This window comes from Macrotis lagotis, chromosome 1 (assembly GCF_037893015.1).
Source record: "Macrotis lagotis isolate mMagLag1 chromosome 1, bilby.v1.9.chrom.fasta, whole genome shotgun sequence".
Classification (NCBI taxonomy): Eukaryota; Metazoa; Chordata; class Mammalia; order Peramelemorphia; family Peramelidae; genus Macrotis; species Macrotis lagotis.
Window position 1 is genome coordinate 755,957,710 of NC_133658.1, and position 18,602 is coordinate 755,976,311.

The window sequence follows — 18,602 nt, forward strand, 5'->3', positions numbered from 1 at the left end:
CCCCCTCCCAAGAAATGTGCAGCCTGAGCCAAGGTTTTCTCTCTGGCTCCATTTGGAGCTGCAGACCTTGCGGGCCTGAGATGAAACACATGCTGTTCTGGAATGTGGCTCTCAGCCAAGGCAGCTCTCAGAGGCCAAGAAGAATTGTCAGCCATCTGCTGGGGGTTGGGCTGGGGGTGGGGTACCACATGCCATTTGGGGCTAGAGGCAATAATGACAGTCAGGACACCTTCTTTCTCTCAGTCCCAACTGTGGTGGAAGTCATGGGAATCCAGAGCCAGTTCTGGTCATTTATACTTGAACATCACAGGGCATGCTCAAATCTAGGTTTTCTCTCTAATGTTATAGACCTGAGCTGTTGATTTAAAAGTGAATAGGTGTGAATTTGCATGCTATTTTACATAAAATCCTGATGATAGTTCTTAGCAAAATTAATAGAAATTTTCCTATCCCATGTTTTTCTCTTCTCAGTTCCCATATAGTTCCTTGCTCTTCTTCTATTTATCAAGTCATGATCTACTTCTCTCTTCCTCTTTTCTAGTTATTTTTTAAAAATTGCCTCTTTTTAATCTCCTTTCTTGTTAACTTAATATCTTAGCTTCTTTTCCCACAAATGATGGTTTATGTTGGGTCTGTCTAGAAAAGAAGCAAACAAAACTAATTGTCCTTTGCCTAGATCAGCACAGTCAGTTGTCAGAACTTTGTCACAAAGTCATAAGGCTATAAGAAGTATAGAGTTAGAACTGGAAGGGATCTTAGAGATTATTTGGGTCAAACTTCTCATTTTACAAAAAAGGAAACAGATTCAAAGAGATGACTTGTTCAAGATCATAGATTAGTAAATGGCAGAGCAAGGATTTGAACTCAGATTCTTTGACTCATTTTACCATGTTTCCTACCAAGTTCCCAAGTTTTGTCTTCAACCAGGAGCTGAGGACAGAATAGGCTCTAGTAAACCTGTTACGGTAACTAACTTCAGGAACCTAGACTTAAGCTTTTTCCTTGAAACTGCCTCATCACCCAGGTGTTGACCTCAGGACTGGACTCAGTGAGCCATTAATAAGAAGAGGCTAAAAATGTGCAAGCCTAGGGAAAAAGACTAGTGATGGGGACCAAGAATCCTCTCATGCTTCCCAGCTCTGTGACATCTGAGAGAGGTAAATCATTCTCATAGTACTGAGTTGTAGAGTTTGTGGTGCTTGTCAATAGTAAATTAAACTTTTTCCTTGAATTCAGTATTGAGTAGCACAACCTCCCACAATCTCATCCTCCCCCTAGAATGTTATTGAGATAGTTGCTGCTATGTATGGGGATTCCTCAAGTTCCTGTAGAAAAGGAAGGGTTATTTTTGGTCACCAAGTTGAAACTCAGCAATTCAAAAATGAAGGAGTAGAGTAAAGAATGAGTAGAGTAGGAATTTCAACAAGATATCCAAATTATATCAGTTTAGATAATAAAGGAGGCCAATTCCCATGATGTCAAGTGAAAGGTGACACTTCTCAGGTTACAGCATCTGGAATTGAAGGAGAAGCTTGGTAGTGCAATGGACAGAGCACTGATCCTGGAGTCAGGAAGACCTGATTTCAAATCCAACCTCAGACATTTGACTCTTACTAGCTGCATGACCCTGGGCAAGTTATTTAACCCCATTGCCTCACAAAAACAGACAAACAAAAATTTATAATGTCACTTAACAGGATAGAGAAATGGACTCTCCTGGATAATTTAGTACTGAAGAGGACTAGAAATAACATTATCCCCTTTAAAAAAGCCTCAAGGATGTAATATCTTTCCTGGTCATGGTCTACTTCTCTCTTACTCATGAGTCATCCCGTTTCATTGTCTTGTCACATGTGTTTGTACACATACACTTTGATTATCCTATTTCTCCTTGAGATGATTCTCCCTAGTATGGTGGTCTATTGAAAAAATAGGGAGAATGTTGAGACAAAGGAATAGTTACTGGTGTGTCAGCTTTTGATTCATCCCTGTCCAGCTAAAAGATGACCTTAGGAATTTGGGAGAAAGAATATAACTTTCAGCAATCAGCCCCTACTCATGTATGTATCTCATTCTAACTGTTTAGGATAGACAGGCCAATTTTACTTTAGAACTTCAACCATTCTCCCATTTGGCCAGCATCTTCTGGCGGAACCACATCTGCTGACCAGATGAAAGTTACCTGAAAAAAACTTCCTACTTTAAGCCTCTTGTGGTTCTGGCACCTCTCCCAAGGTCTGTTGACAGAGAAAAGTATTCCTGTTCCTTCTGAGTCTTCTTCACAGAATTCAGAAACTCTTTCCAATTAATAGGTACTAGGGTGAGTCTCCCTAGTGACTTCCCAGAGTTGGCTAGTGGCAATGGGCCAGGTTAAAAATAGGACCTGAGACTGCTGGATAAGAAAATGGAGGAAAGAAGGTTAGTGATTGTCTCTCATCAAATGGTCAATCCAGGACAGTGTTTTGCACATAATAAACACAAAAATATAGATTAAAGATTCCCAGTGACAATAAGCACTTTTCCCTTTATTCAGGGGATGATAATGTTTGACCTTCATTATTGAAGAAGACTTGATATCAGAGGTGCTGCCATTACAAGCACATGATTTGTATTTGAGTGAGGAGGAACTGTGCTAAGTCACAAGTCTCACTTTCTCCTCCAGGGTCATTTGGGTCCAGTGGCCAAATATGAATCAGAATGACTGGAAATAACCCAGGGTGCAAGACACTCAGGGTTAAATGACTTGCCCAAGGTCACACAGCTAATAAGTGTCTGAGATGGAATCAAACTCATATCCTCCTGACTTCAAGGCCAATACTTTACCCACTGCACCTAATAGCTGCCCTATTGGGATAAAGACTAGAAGAGGTTGTTTGAATTAGCATTTATTGAAGCTGGACTTGAAGATAAACCTTGTGGTCCCTAGCCCCTAGAAGGTATTAATCTACAGAGATAAGGTGTCATCACAGAATAACAGAAGTGGAAGAAATCTTGGAGGCTATATAGTCCAAACTATATTTGATCAAAAATACCTCTCTATAACATACTTGACAAATGGTCATCAAGCTCTACTTGAAAACCTATTTGAGGGGCACCTACCTACAATTTTTCAAGGGACCTCATGCCATTTTTAATAACTCTAAGTGTTAAGAAAATATTCCTTATATCCAGTCAAAACTTTTCCTCTTGTAGACATTGTTCCTATCTCTGCTCTCTGGAGTCAGACATAATAAAAATCCCTAATCTATGTAATGGTTCTTCAAATAATTAAAAACAATTAATTTGTTCTTCCCTAAGCTTCTCTTCCTTCTCTAAACATCATCAATTTATTCACCCAGTCTTCTTATGAGTAAGATCTCATAGCTACATAAGTTTAGAAAAGATTTTAGAAATACCGTTTATCCTTTCATTTTATAGATGAGGAAATTAAGGAAGAAAAAGGCAAAAGAACTTGCCCAGGGAACTGAGAGTCACAGTCATAACTTGAACTCAAGTTCTCTAACTCTAGATCCAGCACTCTTTCTACATCACTATGCTCTATAGATACAGTATTAGAAAAGATCCAAGAAAACTCTAGTCCAATCCTTTAATTTTTTTAAAATCAAATCTGCTTGGTGTTTTTAATTGATTTCTTCAAGCCCTACCATATAAGCTTTTGTGAAGGTGCTGGGTAATCCTGAGAAATATATGTATTCTTCATATAGAGTAAAGGTAAAAGGTTGGAGCAAACTATATTTTGCTTTAGCTGAAGTAAAAAAAAGCAAGGATAGCAATCTGTATCTCAGACAAAGCAGCAGCAAAAATAGATGGTGTTAAAAGGGATAAGGAAGGAAACTTTATCCTCCTAAAAGGTACCATAGACAATAAAGTTATTTCAATATTGAATATATATATATATATATATATATATATATATATATATATATATATATATGCACCCAGTGGAACAGCCCCTAAATTCTTAGAGGAGAAGCTGAAAGAACTACAGGAAGACATAGACAGCAAAACTCTACTAGTGGGAGACCTCAACCTCCCACTCTCAGATCTAGATAAATCGAATCATAAAATAAACAAGAAAGAAGTTAAGGAGGTAAATAGATCGTTAGAAAAATTAGATATGGTAGACTTATGGAGGAAACTGAATGGGGATAGAAAGGAATACACCTTTTTTTCTGCAGTACATGGAACTTATACAAAAATTGACCATGTACTAGGACATAAAAACCTAATGATCAACTGCAGAAAGGCAGAAATAGTTAATACATCTTTCTCAGATCACAACGCAATAAAAGTCAAATGCAATATTGGGCCAAGGAGATATAGACCCAGAACAAATTGGAAACTGGATAATCTCATTTTAAAAAGATGAGTGGACCAAAAAACAAATTATAGAAAGAATTAACCATTTTATCCTAGATAATGGCAATAATGAAACAACATACCAAAACCTATGGGATTCATTCAAAGCAACTCTCAGGGTATATGTTATAGCTCTAAATGATTACATGAATAAATTGGAGAAAGAGGAAATTAATGAACTAAACATGCAACTAAAAAAAATTAGGGAAAGAACAAATCAAAAATCCCCAATTAAATACCAAATTAGAAATTCTAAAAATTAAAGGAGAAATTAATAAAAGCAAAAGCAAAAATAACTATTGAATTAATAAATAAAACCAAAAGTTGATATTATGAAAAAACCAATAAAATTGATAAAACTCTGGTCAATTTGATTTAAAAAAAAAAAGAAAGAAAGGGGCAGCTAGGTGGCATAGTGGTTAAAGCACCAGCCTTGGAGTGAACCTGGGTTCAAATCTGGTCTCAGACACTTAATTACTTAGCTGTGTGTGTGGCCTTGGGCAAGCCACTTAACCCCATTTGCCTTGCAAAAAAAAACCTTAAAAAAAACAAAAAAAAGAAGAAAACCAAATTCCTAGTATCATAAATGAAACAGGTGAACTCACCACCAATGAGGAGGAAATTAAAGTAATAATTCAAAATTATTTTGCCCAACTCTATGCCAATGAATTTGATAATCTAAGTGAAATGGATGAATATTTACAAAAATATAAGCTGCCCAGGTTAAATGAAGAAGAGATTAAATACCTAAACAACCCTATCTCAGAAAAAGAAATTCAACAAGCCATCATTGAACTCCCTAAGGAAAAATCTCCAGGGACTAATGGATTCACAAGTTAATTCTACCAAACATTTAAGGAACAATTGGTTCCAATTCTATATAAACTCTTTGGAAAAATAGGGAAAGATGGAACTCTGCCTAACTTTTTCTATGAAACCAATATGGTGCTGCTACCTAAACCAGGAAGAGTTAAAACAAAGAAAGAAAATTATAGACCAGGGGCAGCTAGGTGGTATAGTGGATAAAGCACCGGCCTTGAACTCAGGAGTACCTGGGTTCAAATCTGGTCTCAGACAATTAATAATTACCTAACTGTGTGGCCTTGGGCAAGCCACTTAACCCCACTTGCCTTGCAAAAAAAAAAACCTAAAAAAAATATTATAGACCTATTTCCCTGATGAATATAGATGCAAAAATCTTAAATAAAATCTTAGGAAAACAATTACAAGTTATCACTAGGATAATACATTATGATCAAGTAGGATTTATTCCAGGAATGCAGGGTTGGTTCAATATTAGGAAAATTGTTAGTATACTCAATTATATCAACAACAAACCTGTCAAAAATCATATGATCATAGCAATAGATGCTGAAAAAGCTTTTGACAAAATACAGCATCCATTCCTATTAAAAACACTAGAGAGGGTAGGAATAAATGTACTGTTCCTTAAAATAATTAGCAGTATTTATCTGAAACCATCAACAAACATTATATTCAATGGGGAGAGGCTAGAGGCATTCCCAATAAGATCAGGGGTGAAACAAGGGTACCCATTATCACCACTACTATTCAATATTGTATTAGAAATATTAGCATCAGCAATTAGAGAAGAAAAAGAAATTAAAGGAATTAGAATTGGGAAGGAAGAGACAAAACTCTCACTCTTTGCAGATGACATGATGGTCTACCTAGAGAATCTCAAGAAATCATCCAAAAAAAACTACTGTAAACAATTAGCAATTTTAGCAATGTTGCAGGTTATAAAATAAACCCTCATAAATCCTCAACTTTTCTATATATGTCTAGCAAGATACAGCAGGAAGAGCTAGAAAGAGAAATCCCATTCAAAGTAACCTCAGAAAATATAAAATACTTGGGAGTCTATTTGCCAAGACAGACTCAGAATCTTTTTGAAAACAATTATAAAACACTTCTCACACAAATTAAATCAGATTTAAATAACTGGGCAAATAACAACTGCTCATGGATAGGTAGAGCTAATATAATAAAAATGACAATTCTACCAAAACTAAACTACCTGTTTAGTGCCCTACCAATCAAAATTCCAAAAAATTACTTTAACGAGTTAGAAAAAATTGTAAGTAAATTCATATGGAGAAATAAAAAGTCAAGAATTGCCAGGAGCTTAATGAAAAAAGTGCAAAAGAAGGTGGCTTAGCCCTACCTGATCTAAAATTATATTATAAAACATCAGTCATCAAAACTGTTTGGTATTGGCTAAGAAATAGAGTGGTGGACCAGTGGAATAGATTAGGTATAAAAGCAGGAGATGATTATAGTAATCTGCTGTTTGATAAACCCAGAGTCCAGCCATTGGGATAAAAACTCCCTCTTTGATAAAAACTGCTGGGATAATTGGAAGTTAGTATGGAAGAAACTTAGATTAGACCAACACCTAATACCCTTTATCAAGATAAGATCCAAATGGTTACAGGACATAGACATAAAAAACAATACTATAAGCAAATTAGAAGATCAAGGACTAGTTTACCTGTCAGATCTATGGAAAGGGGAGCAGTTTATGACTAAGGAAGAGTTGGAGAACATCACCAAAAATCAATTAGATGATTTTGATTACATTAAATTAAAAAGCTTTTGTACAGATAAAACCACTGTAATCAAATCAAAAGAAATGTAGTAAATTGGGAAGCAATCTTTACAACTAATGATTCTGACAAAGGACTCATTTCTAAAATATACAGAGAACTGAGTTATATTTTTAAAACAAAAAGCCATTCCCCAATTGACAAATGATCAAAGGATATGCAAAGGCAATTTACAGATGAGGAGATCAAAGCAATCCATAGCCATATAAAAAATGCTCTAAATCATTAATTATTAGAGAAATGCAAATTAAAGCTTCCCTGAGGTACCACCTCACACCTCTCAGATTGGCCAATATGACCAGAAAGGATAATGATCATTGTTGGAAGGGTTGTGGAAAATCTGGGACACTATTACACTGTTGGTGGAGCTGTGAACTCATCCAACCCTTATGTGGAGCTATTTGGAACTACACCCAAAGGGCAACAAAAATGAGCATACCCTTTGACCCAGCAATACCACTACTGGGTCTATAGCCTGAAGAGATGAGGAAAAAGGGTAAAAACATTACTTGCACAAAAATATTTATAGCAGCCCTGTTTGTGGTGGCAAAGAATTGGAAATCAAGTATATGTCCTTCAATTGGGGAATGGCTTAGCAAACTGTGGTATATGTATGTCATGGAATACTATTGTTCTATTAGAAACCAGGAGGGACAGGATTTCAGGGAAACCTGGAGGAATTTGAGTGAACTGATGCTGAGTGAAATGAGCAGAACCAGAAAAAACACTGTACACCCTAACAGCAACATGGGAGTGATGTTCAACCTTGAGGGACTTGCTCATTCCATCAGTGCAACAATTGGGAACAATTTGGGGCTGTCTGCAAAATAGAGTACCATCTGTATCCAGATAAGGAGCTGTGGAGTTTGAACAAAGTACAAGGACTATTCCCTTTAATTTGGAAAAAAAAACAGATATCTTATTATCTGATCTGTTTACCTCTGAGAATTCTGTTCTCTTTAAGGATATGATTTCTCTCTCATCACACCCAATTTGGATGAAGGTACAACATGGAAACAAAGTAAAGACTGACGGAGTGCTATCTGTGGGGTGGGGGGGTGGGGGGAGGGAAGCAAGATTGGGAGAAAATTGTAAAACTCAAATAATATCTTTAATAAAAAAAAGATTGAAAAAAAAAGAGATGATGAGAAAGGGTAAAAACATCACGTACAAAAAAATCTATAGCAGCCCTGTTTGTGGTGGCAAAGAATTGGAAATCAAATAAATGTCCTTCAATTGAGGAATGGCTTAGCAAACTGTGGTAAATGTATGTCATGGAACACTATTGTTCTATTAGAAACCAGGAGGGAGGGGATTTCAGGGAAGCCTGAAGGGATTTGCATGAATTGATGCTGAGTGAGATGAGCAGAACCAGAAAAACACTGTACACCCTAACAGCAACATGGGGTTGATGATCAATCTTGAAGGACTCACTCATTCCATCAGTGCAACAGTCGAGAACAATTTGGGGCTGTCTGCAAAGGAGAGTACCATCTGTATCCAGATAAGGAGCTGTGGAGTTTGAACAAAGTGCAAGGACTATTCCCTTTAATTTAGGGAAAAAACGGATATCTTATTATCTGACCTTGCTATCTCTTATACTTTATGCTTCTTCCTTAAGGATATGATTTCTCTCTCATCACACTCAATTTGGATAAATGTATACCATGGAAACAATGTTAAGACGGACAAATTGTCTTCTGTGGGGGGGTGGGAGGGAGGGAAGTAAAATTAGAGGAAAAATTGTAAAACTCAAAATAAATAAAATCTTTGATTAAAAAAAAAGAATGTAAGAATGTATCCTCTGAAATGGCCACTGTCCTTTAGAAAATAGATACATAAGGAGCCTACATGCTTATTTTAAATGATGCTGCCATTATTCAAAAGAATTTTGGGACTCTCTTTTGAAATTACTTTCAATGTCAATGCTATTATACTCTTTTGAATAGTTTCCTTTAGTGGTAATGATTTTTTTATCCTTTGTGATTAAATTTTAATTTTGGAAATTTTCATAAGTCTTAGGCTATCTTCATAGATGCATAATAGAAGGAGAGAAGTGATAACCCCTGGTTAGACTAGATATGAATATTTTACTTAGTTTTGGGGTGACTTATTTTAGGGTACATTGACAAGTTAGAGCACATCCAGAAGAGGAAGATCAGATTGTTGAAAGAACTAGAAAACATATCATAAGATAAACAATTGAAGGAATTGGTGACATTTCACCTGGAGAAGAAAGAACTTAGGGAGGAAATGATTAATAAGCATTTGAGGGATTTGATTAGATCTATTCTGCTAGGGTCCACACAAAAGAACAAGGTGCAAAAAGTGGAAGTTACCAAGAAGCTGATTTCAACTCAAGATAAAAAAACTACAATTAGAGTTGCCACTGAATGGGTGAACTATCTTGGGAGATAGTGAATTTTTCATTCCTGGTAACCTTCAAGTAAGAGACTGAATGATTATTTGTTAAGAATGTAGAAAGGATCTTGTTTGGGAATGGGTCAAACTAGACCACCTCAGAAGTCTCTTCTAATTCAGAAAATCTCTACTTTATTTGGAGCCAATTCTATTTTTCCCCTTTAATAGTATTTTATTTTTTCCCAATTACACATAAAGATAGTTTTCCACATTTTGAGTTTGAATTTTTTTATCCCTCCCTTCCCTCCCCCTCCCCAAGATAGAAAACAATCTGATATAGGTAATACATGTATGATCATGTTAAACATATTTCCATATGAGTCATGTTGTGAAAGAAGAATCAGAACAAAAGGGAAAAACCACAAAAAATAAAAAAACAAATAAAAAAATGAAAATAGTATGCTTTGATCTGTGTTCAGACTCCCATAGTTCTTTCTCTGGATGTGGATGGCATTTTCCATCATGTCTTTTAGAATTATTTTTGATCACAGCATTGCTGAGAAAAAGCTAAGTCTATCAAAGTTGATCATCACACAATGTTGCTATTACTGTGCACAATTTTCTCCTGGTTCTGCTCACTTCAATCAGCATTATTTCATGTAAGCCTTTTCAGGTTTTCTGAAATCTGCCTGCTCATCATTTCTTATAGAACAATAGTATTCCATCACATTCATATCCTACAATTTGTTCAACCATTCCCAAATTGATCAACATTCCCCTCAATTTCCAGTTCTTTGTCACCATGAAAAGAATGGAGTCAATTTTTGTACTATGGACAAATTGATTGCCAGTCTTTAGCTATGGCATGGTCAAAGCATAGTTCTTTATTGATTTCATCCAGCCATATGGGGAAGATTCACCAATTCTTCAACAACAATAAGTTTCAGATAGCAAGGTATTTTGTCTCAAGCTAAGTAAAGCAAGACCTTTTAAATATCAAAGGAAGCAGAATCAAAAGGAAGGACAAGACATGAAACTTGGATAGATTAGTAAATGTATGGAGCTGTTCCATAATTAATTGATATATTCAGTATAGATCATTAAGGCACACCAAGGTCAACAGGATCCTCTTTTGTAATGGTAAAATATAAATGTTTTATTCCAATAAGTGAGAAAACATAGTTGTTTCATTGTTCTGCTTAGGGACACAGACCTCTCCCTAGAGGCTCTTGGGCTAGAGAAGTTAAGTTACATTAGTCTTTTTGCCCTAAGACTAAGATTATAGAGATAAAGCAAAAGGATAGGCCTAGAATGGAATAGGTCTCCATTCCAGATACTACATAACTAAGGTGGACAATCAACTTGAACAAGACTGTTTTGGGTACAAAACAAGACCTAGGTATACAATAATAAGGATATGGTAAGTGGAAGGAATAATGTTTATCTTTCATTCTAGAAGATCACCACTATATCAGGGAGGTGATACCCTGACAAGCACATGAATTCAATTCAAGTGAAGGGGTGCTATGCTTAGTCACCAGTCTCACTTTCTCCTCCAGAACCATCTGAGTCCAGTGGCCAAAGATGAATCAGGAAGATTGGAGATGATCTTGAATGTGAGGCAATCAGGGTTAAGTGACTTGCTTAAGGTCACACAGCTAGTAAGAGTTAAATGTCTAGGTCATATTGGAACTCCCATCTTTCTGACTCCAAGGCCAGTGCCACCTAGCTGCCCCTGGAAGGAAAGCTAGTGGGGCAAGCCTGTAATCCCTGCTACTGGAAGAGGCTGAGACTAATAAATGGATCCTTTGAATTCAGGAGTGCTGAGCTACAATACGGATAAATAGTATGTGATGTCCAAAATAAATCTGGCACTTATACAGTGAGCCTCTGGGGTGTAGAAAGCTACAACACTGCCTAAGGAGGAGCAAAACAGTGTAGGTTGGAAAAATGGAGCAGGTCAAAGTATTTATGCTAATCCTTGTTGGGAATGTGGATGGCTACCGCACTTCTAGACTATGTGAGAAAGGTAAACCAGTCTCAAAAAAATTGCACATGGTATTTTCAAAATTGTCCTACCTGCCTGACTTATTTCTACACTTCTCTCTATTTTCTTCTGGGCACCAAAAAAAGTTTCAATGATTCCCCCCCCCCCTTTTTTTTTAGGTTTTTGCAAGGCAAATGGGGTTAAGTGGCTTGCCCAAGGCCACACAGCTAGGTAATTATTAAGTGTCTGAGACCAGATTTGAACCCAGGTACTCCTGACTTCAAGGCCAGTGTTTTATCCACTATGCCACCTAGCCACTCCAGATTCCCCCTTTTTAAAAGCATTATTTTTCCCCTTATTTGTTCATTTATTTTCCAATTACATGTAAAGATAGTTTTCAACATTCATCCTCTTGTAAGCTTTTGAGTTCCACATTTTTCTACCACCTCCCTTCTTACCACCCCCATGGTAAAAAAAAAAAAACAATCGAATATAGATTGTATGTGCATAATAACATTTAACATATTTCTACATTTCTACATTCTATATAAGTCAAACTGTGAAAGGACTAGAAACTTTGAAAGAACTAGAACTAAAGGGGGGGGAAGATATGAGAAAGAAAGAAAAAGCATAAAAGAAGTTTTTAAAAAGTGAACATAGTATGCATTCAGATACTATTTTTTTTTCCCTTTGGATGTGGATAGCATTTTGTTTAGCAGGTCTCTCAGGATTGACCTTGATCACTGAACTGCTGAGAGAAGTTGCATCTATCCTAGTTGATCATCTCACAAAGTTGCTGTTAGTTGTAGTGTTCTCCTGGTTCTGCTCATTTTACTCAGCACTAGTTCATCCAAGTCTTTCCATGTTTTTCTAAAGCCAGGTTGCTCATGATTTATTATAGAACAATAGTACTCCATAACATTCATATATCATAGTTTGTCCAGTCATTCCCTAATTGATGGCATACCCTCAGTTTCCAATTCTTTGCCACTATAAAAAAAAGCTGATATAAATATTTTTGTGCACGTGTGCATTTCCCCTTTTTTAATTATCTCTTTGGGATATAGACCTATTAGTAATACAAAGGGTATGCACAGTTTTATTGCCTTTTGGGCATAGTTCCAAATTATTCTCCATAATTGTTGAATCATTTCACAACTCCATCAACAGTCCATTAATGTCCCACTTTTCTCACATCCACTCCAACATTGATCAATTTCCTTTTTTTCATTTTGGTCAATATAGGTATGAGGCAATATCTCAGAATTGCTTTAATTTGCATTTCTCTAATCAATAATGATTTAGAGCATTTTTTCATATGACTATTGATAGTTCATTTGAAAACTGTGTGTTCATATCCTTTGGCCATTTATCAACTGGAAAAGCATTACTATTGCTAACCTTTCTTTCTTCTTGCCCATTTCCCTATAAACATTATTAACTGAAAGAAAAGGGAAAAACACAAAACCTTTATACCAAATAATATCATACAAAATGAATCCACCAGGAGCCATATGTAAAAAAACAAATTTATATCTGTACCTTTTGTCTATCACCTTTCTTTAAGGATGTGGGCAATTTGTTCCATAAAAGATCCTCTGGAAACACAGATTATCATCACTTTAATCAGAATTCAGAATTTTTTTTTACTTTACAGTGTAATTGCTCTTGTATAAATTGTCTTTCTGCTACTACTTCCTGCATTCTGTGTCAGTCCATACTACCCAAGATACTCTGAAATCATCTTTTATTATTTCTAAAAATTCTTGTGTGATTCTGACTATAGTTCTTTGGTATATGAACTGCTTCTTTCATATTTTCTTTGATAGGGTTGCTCTAGATTTTGGCAATTGCATTCCTTCACTTTTCCTTTTGGAATTACTTTCAGGAAGTAATTGGAAGTCTTTTTTTAGCTTTACTTTGTCCTCTAATTAAAATAGATCTGATCAATATTGTTGATTTCCTGAAGTATAATATTCAAGTTTTAATGGTTTTGAGGAAATCTAATGCTTCCTAAATTATTTCTCCTTGACCTATTTTTCAGGTCAGTTTTTTTATATCATATAGTTTACATTTTCTTTTATCTTTTAAAACTTGATTTTATTCTAATATTTCATGCTGTCTCATGGAACTACTAATTTGTTTGGTCTAGTCTAGTTTTCAAGCATTACATTTCTTGGGTAAGATTTACTATTTTCTAAACTCTTTTTTCTACTTCCAATTATCTCCTCAAAAGCTTTTATTTCTTTTTTAAATCACATGCTTCATTTCTATTAGATATTTATGTAACTCTTAAGAAAATTCACTTTTTTTCTTTGAATCTCTACCTGCAGTTGTTAAGTTAGATCTGTAAAGCCTGGAAAGCCTTGCATGAACTAGTACTGAGCAAGATGAGCAGAACCAGAACAGCATCCTAACAGCAACATGAGGGTGATGATCAACCATAATGAACTTGCTCATTCCATCAGTGCAATAATCAGGGACAATTTTAGGGTATCTGTGACAGAGAATAACACCTGTATCCAGAAAAAGATCTGTGGATTTAAACAAAGACCAAAGACTATTACCTTCAATTTTTTTTTAAAAGTTGTCTTATGTACTACATAATTTTGCTATCTCTAATATTTTATTTTTTCCTCAAGGATATGTTTTTTTTTCTCTCAACACATTCAATTTTGATCAATGCATAGCATGGAAACAATGTAAAGATTAACAAATTGCCTTCTGTGGGGGAGAGGGGGGGAGGAGAGGGAAGGGAGGGTGGAGGGAAAAATTGTAAAATTCAAAAGCTTACAAAAAATCAAAAAATGATAGGTAGAAACCACTATTGTATATAATTGGAAAACAAAATATTTATATAATAAAAAGAAGCTAGCTCTATAATAGTTTTTATATTATAGATTGTATTTTCTTTAATTTACAAATTTCCTCAGCTTTCATTTCTTCAAGTGGAGTTTTGTGCCTGTGCCAGATTCTTCCCCCATTATGTTTTGGGGTAGGTTGTTCATTCCAACTTGGTCATAGCCTGGATCCCTGGATTCTTGTGTTACCCTCCACTTCAAGTGGTTAGGCTTCTTTTGAGTCTTTGAGTTTAGGAGTGATGGGTCTTCCAGACCCATTCTGGCATCCCAGGACAGATTCTTAAGACACCTTGGAATCTCTGGATGTAGCTACCCAGTACTGGGCTGGTTGTTGCTACTCTCTAGGGCTTCCAAGGTCCCCACTTTAAAGGCTTTGCTAGAAGCTTTTTCAAGGGAACTTTTTGTTTTTGCTGCACCCAAAAACAGATCTAATAACATTGCCTCTGACTTTAATTGGGGGTAGAGGTCATTTTCTTATTACCTGTGGGAATCTATCTGATTTCATCTTGGGTGCAATTCTAGTAGTAGATGTAACTTACCATAGTTTCTCATTGTATTTCCTGTTCATTATTGAATCTGGTATGAACTTCAGGGTTTGCTGGAATTAGTATGCAGGAACTGAGTCTTGCCCCTATTCAAGAAGCCATCTTGATTGAAAGATGTCCATCATTAAATTCCTCCTTAGCAAATACTTCACATGTGTGTTGCCTCCCAGTTAGAATATAAGAACCATGAGAGGAAGAACTATCTTTGCTTTTGTATTTGTAACCTCAGTAGTCAGTACAGCATTCAACACACACTAGTAGATGCTTTGCTAAGTTACCTTGTGATTCCATCCTTCCTTCTCTGAATGGAAGGCATCCCTAAAGAACTATTAGGTATTAATTTACCTCAATGTACTGTGTGGAGATTTGCACAATTTTATTGTGACTTTTTTTTTCTGAAGAGAAGACAGGTGATGGGAAGGGAGGGGAGGTGGCAGGGAGGAGACAAGATACTGCCTAAAGATCTGGCATTTGGAGGATTTTTCCATCTAACTTTAAATTGCCCCAGCGTGCCCATTTCCAACTTTTTTCTTCCTCATCTCTACATCAGCCTCCTTTTTTCTGTTGTTTTCCTCCTATAAAATCTATTTTAGATCATTTTTAACACCAGGAAAAACTTCCTGAATTCATGATTTGGAATGCTTTTCTTCTTCAACAAGGAATTGCTACTTGATGAGACTTGACCTTTCATTTATGTATTTCATTTCACATTGGTAACTTGTTAGGGAAAATTGGGGGGAAGCAATAGTACAAAGGGAGGTCTTGAAATCACCTGGGTGTTTCCTTTCCCCCCCTTATCCATTCATATCTAATAAATTGTGGCTTACCGGGGCAAATTATAGTACAGTGAAAAGAGCACACTGGGCTTTCACTTCATATCTCAGTGTCCATATCTCAGCTTTGCCATTTACTAGCAATGGCATCTTGAGCAACTCATTTAATTTCCTTTGGTCTCAGTTTCCTCATCTATAAAGGGAGGGGGTTGAATAGATGACTTCTAAGGTCCTTTCCAAACTGTATCTCTGATCTTAAAAGATTTTTTTCTAAGTAATCTATAAGGCAGATTTGAGTTATTTTGAATAGTCTGCAAAATGCATTGTGGAATTGACTATCCTCAGCCCTGAGAAGGAACCAGAGGGAACTAACTCAGAAAGGGTGGAAGAACTGTCCTTCATCTAAGCCTGTACACAGTTTGGTCCTTGAGGTCTGGAGCAGAGAAGAGTGTATATAAGCATTTGGGCTGAATGCTTCCAGAAAGGCACTTTCTGGATGGGGGTGGAGGTCTGGGTTGAACCAGATCTTCATAGAGAAAGACAGGATCAGACCCAATCAATGTCTAAGTGAAAACACACAGCCCCATAAAGTGGCCTGGGAAAGATGCCACGTTAATAAAAGGAAAAATGCAAAGGAATGTGTGAGAAGGGAGCCCTTAAGAAAATGCTAGTGCCTGTAAAATTCTGCTCTCCCTACAATCATGGCTCCAACTTGTTTTTCATTTGGATTCAAGAAGACCCTTAAAGGAATCAGAAATACTCAGAACTGGGAAGCCCTCTACTTGGAAGAAAGCAATGGCTGGTGGGTAGGAGAATAACGTCTGTCTCAGCGTTAGGACAAAATGGTAGAATCTCAGAGTCTGAAGAGATCTCAAAGCTCTTCCTAATTCCAATCCCACATCCAAAAAATAATCACCTCTCATATTCCCAACAAATAGTCATCCAGCATATGCTTGAAAATATACAGTAAGAGAGGTGGTCCCTAAAGCTGTCTATTCCACTTCTGGACAATTGGAATTGTTCAGAAGTTTGTCCTTCTAGCAAGCTAAAATCTGCCTCTCTGATATGTCCATTTCTACAGATAATTTCTGGTTCATAGACAAAGAACATCCATCTGTCAGGCCTTCAAATGTTATAGCTAAAGGGTTAAGGATAATCAAGCCTCAACCCTCTTACTTTATATTAAAAAAGAAACTGAGGACCATAAATTTGACCTAGGTAGTTACTGAAAAAACTGGAATCAAAATTCAGTTATATACTCCATGCCCAATGATTTTCTCACTATTTGAATTCTTTCCCAGTCTTTGCTGACCCTTCTATGTGGCTTTTCCATTTTATTTGTGTTTCCCTTCAGAAAGCTATCATCCTGAGATCTTTCCAGGGATTAGAACGTGGTGGGACAAACAGTGCCAGGTCCTAAGGAAAGAGATTGGGATGAATTTTACTGCTCTCTCTCCACTCTAGGGAATTCCTAGTTTCTCTACCTTCTGGAATGAGTCATTTTGCCACCTCCCCAAATTGGCCCTTGGGGGGAGGGTAGTGGTACCTTAGCTGTTGACCAAAGCTCTAATACCAGGACCCCATCACAGATGGAAATGAATGAATGAATGAAACATTTGTTAAGCACTTCGGTTTGAAATGCATTTATACTTCAGTATGAAGAATTAGCTGAGTTAACAGACATATTTTTCCCAATGGCCTTTGTGGAAACTTGTACAGTTTTGTTGTAGGGTTGTTGTTTTTAAGAGAGAACTGAAGAGACAGTGATGAGGTTGGAGGTGGCAAGGACAAGACAAGATATTACCTAATAGTCTGGTATTTGAGGATGTTTTTGTCCAACTTTGGGAAGGTACCCCCAGCCTATGCATATCAAATTCTCCTCTCATGTCTAAAACAGTCTCTCTTCTTCCTAATACTCCCTTCCTTTAAAACTAATTGCATAGAATTTCCCCTCCAGAAAGACTTTTTTTTTTTTTAACACATGGTTTGGTATTCATGAGTTTCTTGATGAGACTTTACCTTTGAAATACCTGTTTTGTTCCACATTGGTGACTTGTTTTAGAAATGATCATGGTGATTGACTCATGAGGAACTTGATACTAGGCATTATTGGGAGATATCTAGTAAGTCAGAGATGTGGGCTCCTCCTTTGGGAAGCCTTCAGTTTAATTGGGTAGAAAAGAAAAATATGAACTTAAACAAACAAACAAATCCTTAATAACAGGAATAGATAAACATTGTACAACTGACTACATTAATAAAGAGATCATCAGAAAGGTGGTAAGAAAAAAGAATGGAGAATAAACAGAGTAATTAGAATCAGCTAGTATTACAGAAGGTTTTGGGGAAGAGACAAGTGGAACAGAATTTGAAATTTGGGAATAGAGAATTGTATTGGTGGTAAACAGTTAAGCACTGAAAAATGAGAAATCCAGTTTGGGCAGTATGGCATATACCATGGCTCATGACTGGCAGATGAAGCCTGGATAAGAGATGAGCATTGGATTGTGCTTGACTAGACTAAAGTTTAAAATCAGGTGGAGTGTGAGAATTGGTTAGGGTTGAAGAAGGGCAGTTAGTGAATCCTGACAAGTTGGTTAAAGATTAGAACAGGTGGCCACAAGAAGCTATGAAATCACCTTCCGCAGAGAATTTTTGGCATGAGATAGAGCTTCTACCACCCTCATTCCTAACATTTCTAAGGTGATGGAAGGGTAGAATGGCCTGATGGCAGGAGGGCAGGAAGGAAGGAGGGATGTTTTCATGACCCCTTTGAAAAGTCTGACTCTCTCTTCAGAGATGATACAAAAGCTTGCCTCCTCCTCAAAAAATCTTTTCCCTAGGGAGAGATGCACAGACAAATGATTGCCTTCTAAGAGAAATCAGTGCTAGGAACCCCAAGAGACAGGAAGTGAGGCTTGGAAAGCAGCTGAGATGCCTCCAATTAACACTGCAACCTGAACACATCCCTAGAAGGGGAATCAGTTTGGAAGGTCTGACAGACTTTGCATTGTTCCAGACTGGACAGCTGGGAGCAGCTGCAGGGCCTCTGAGGCTGTCCCCAGCCTTAAGAGCATCAGCTTCCT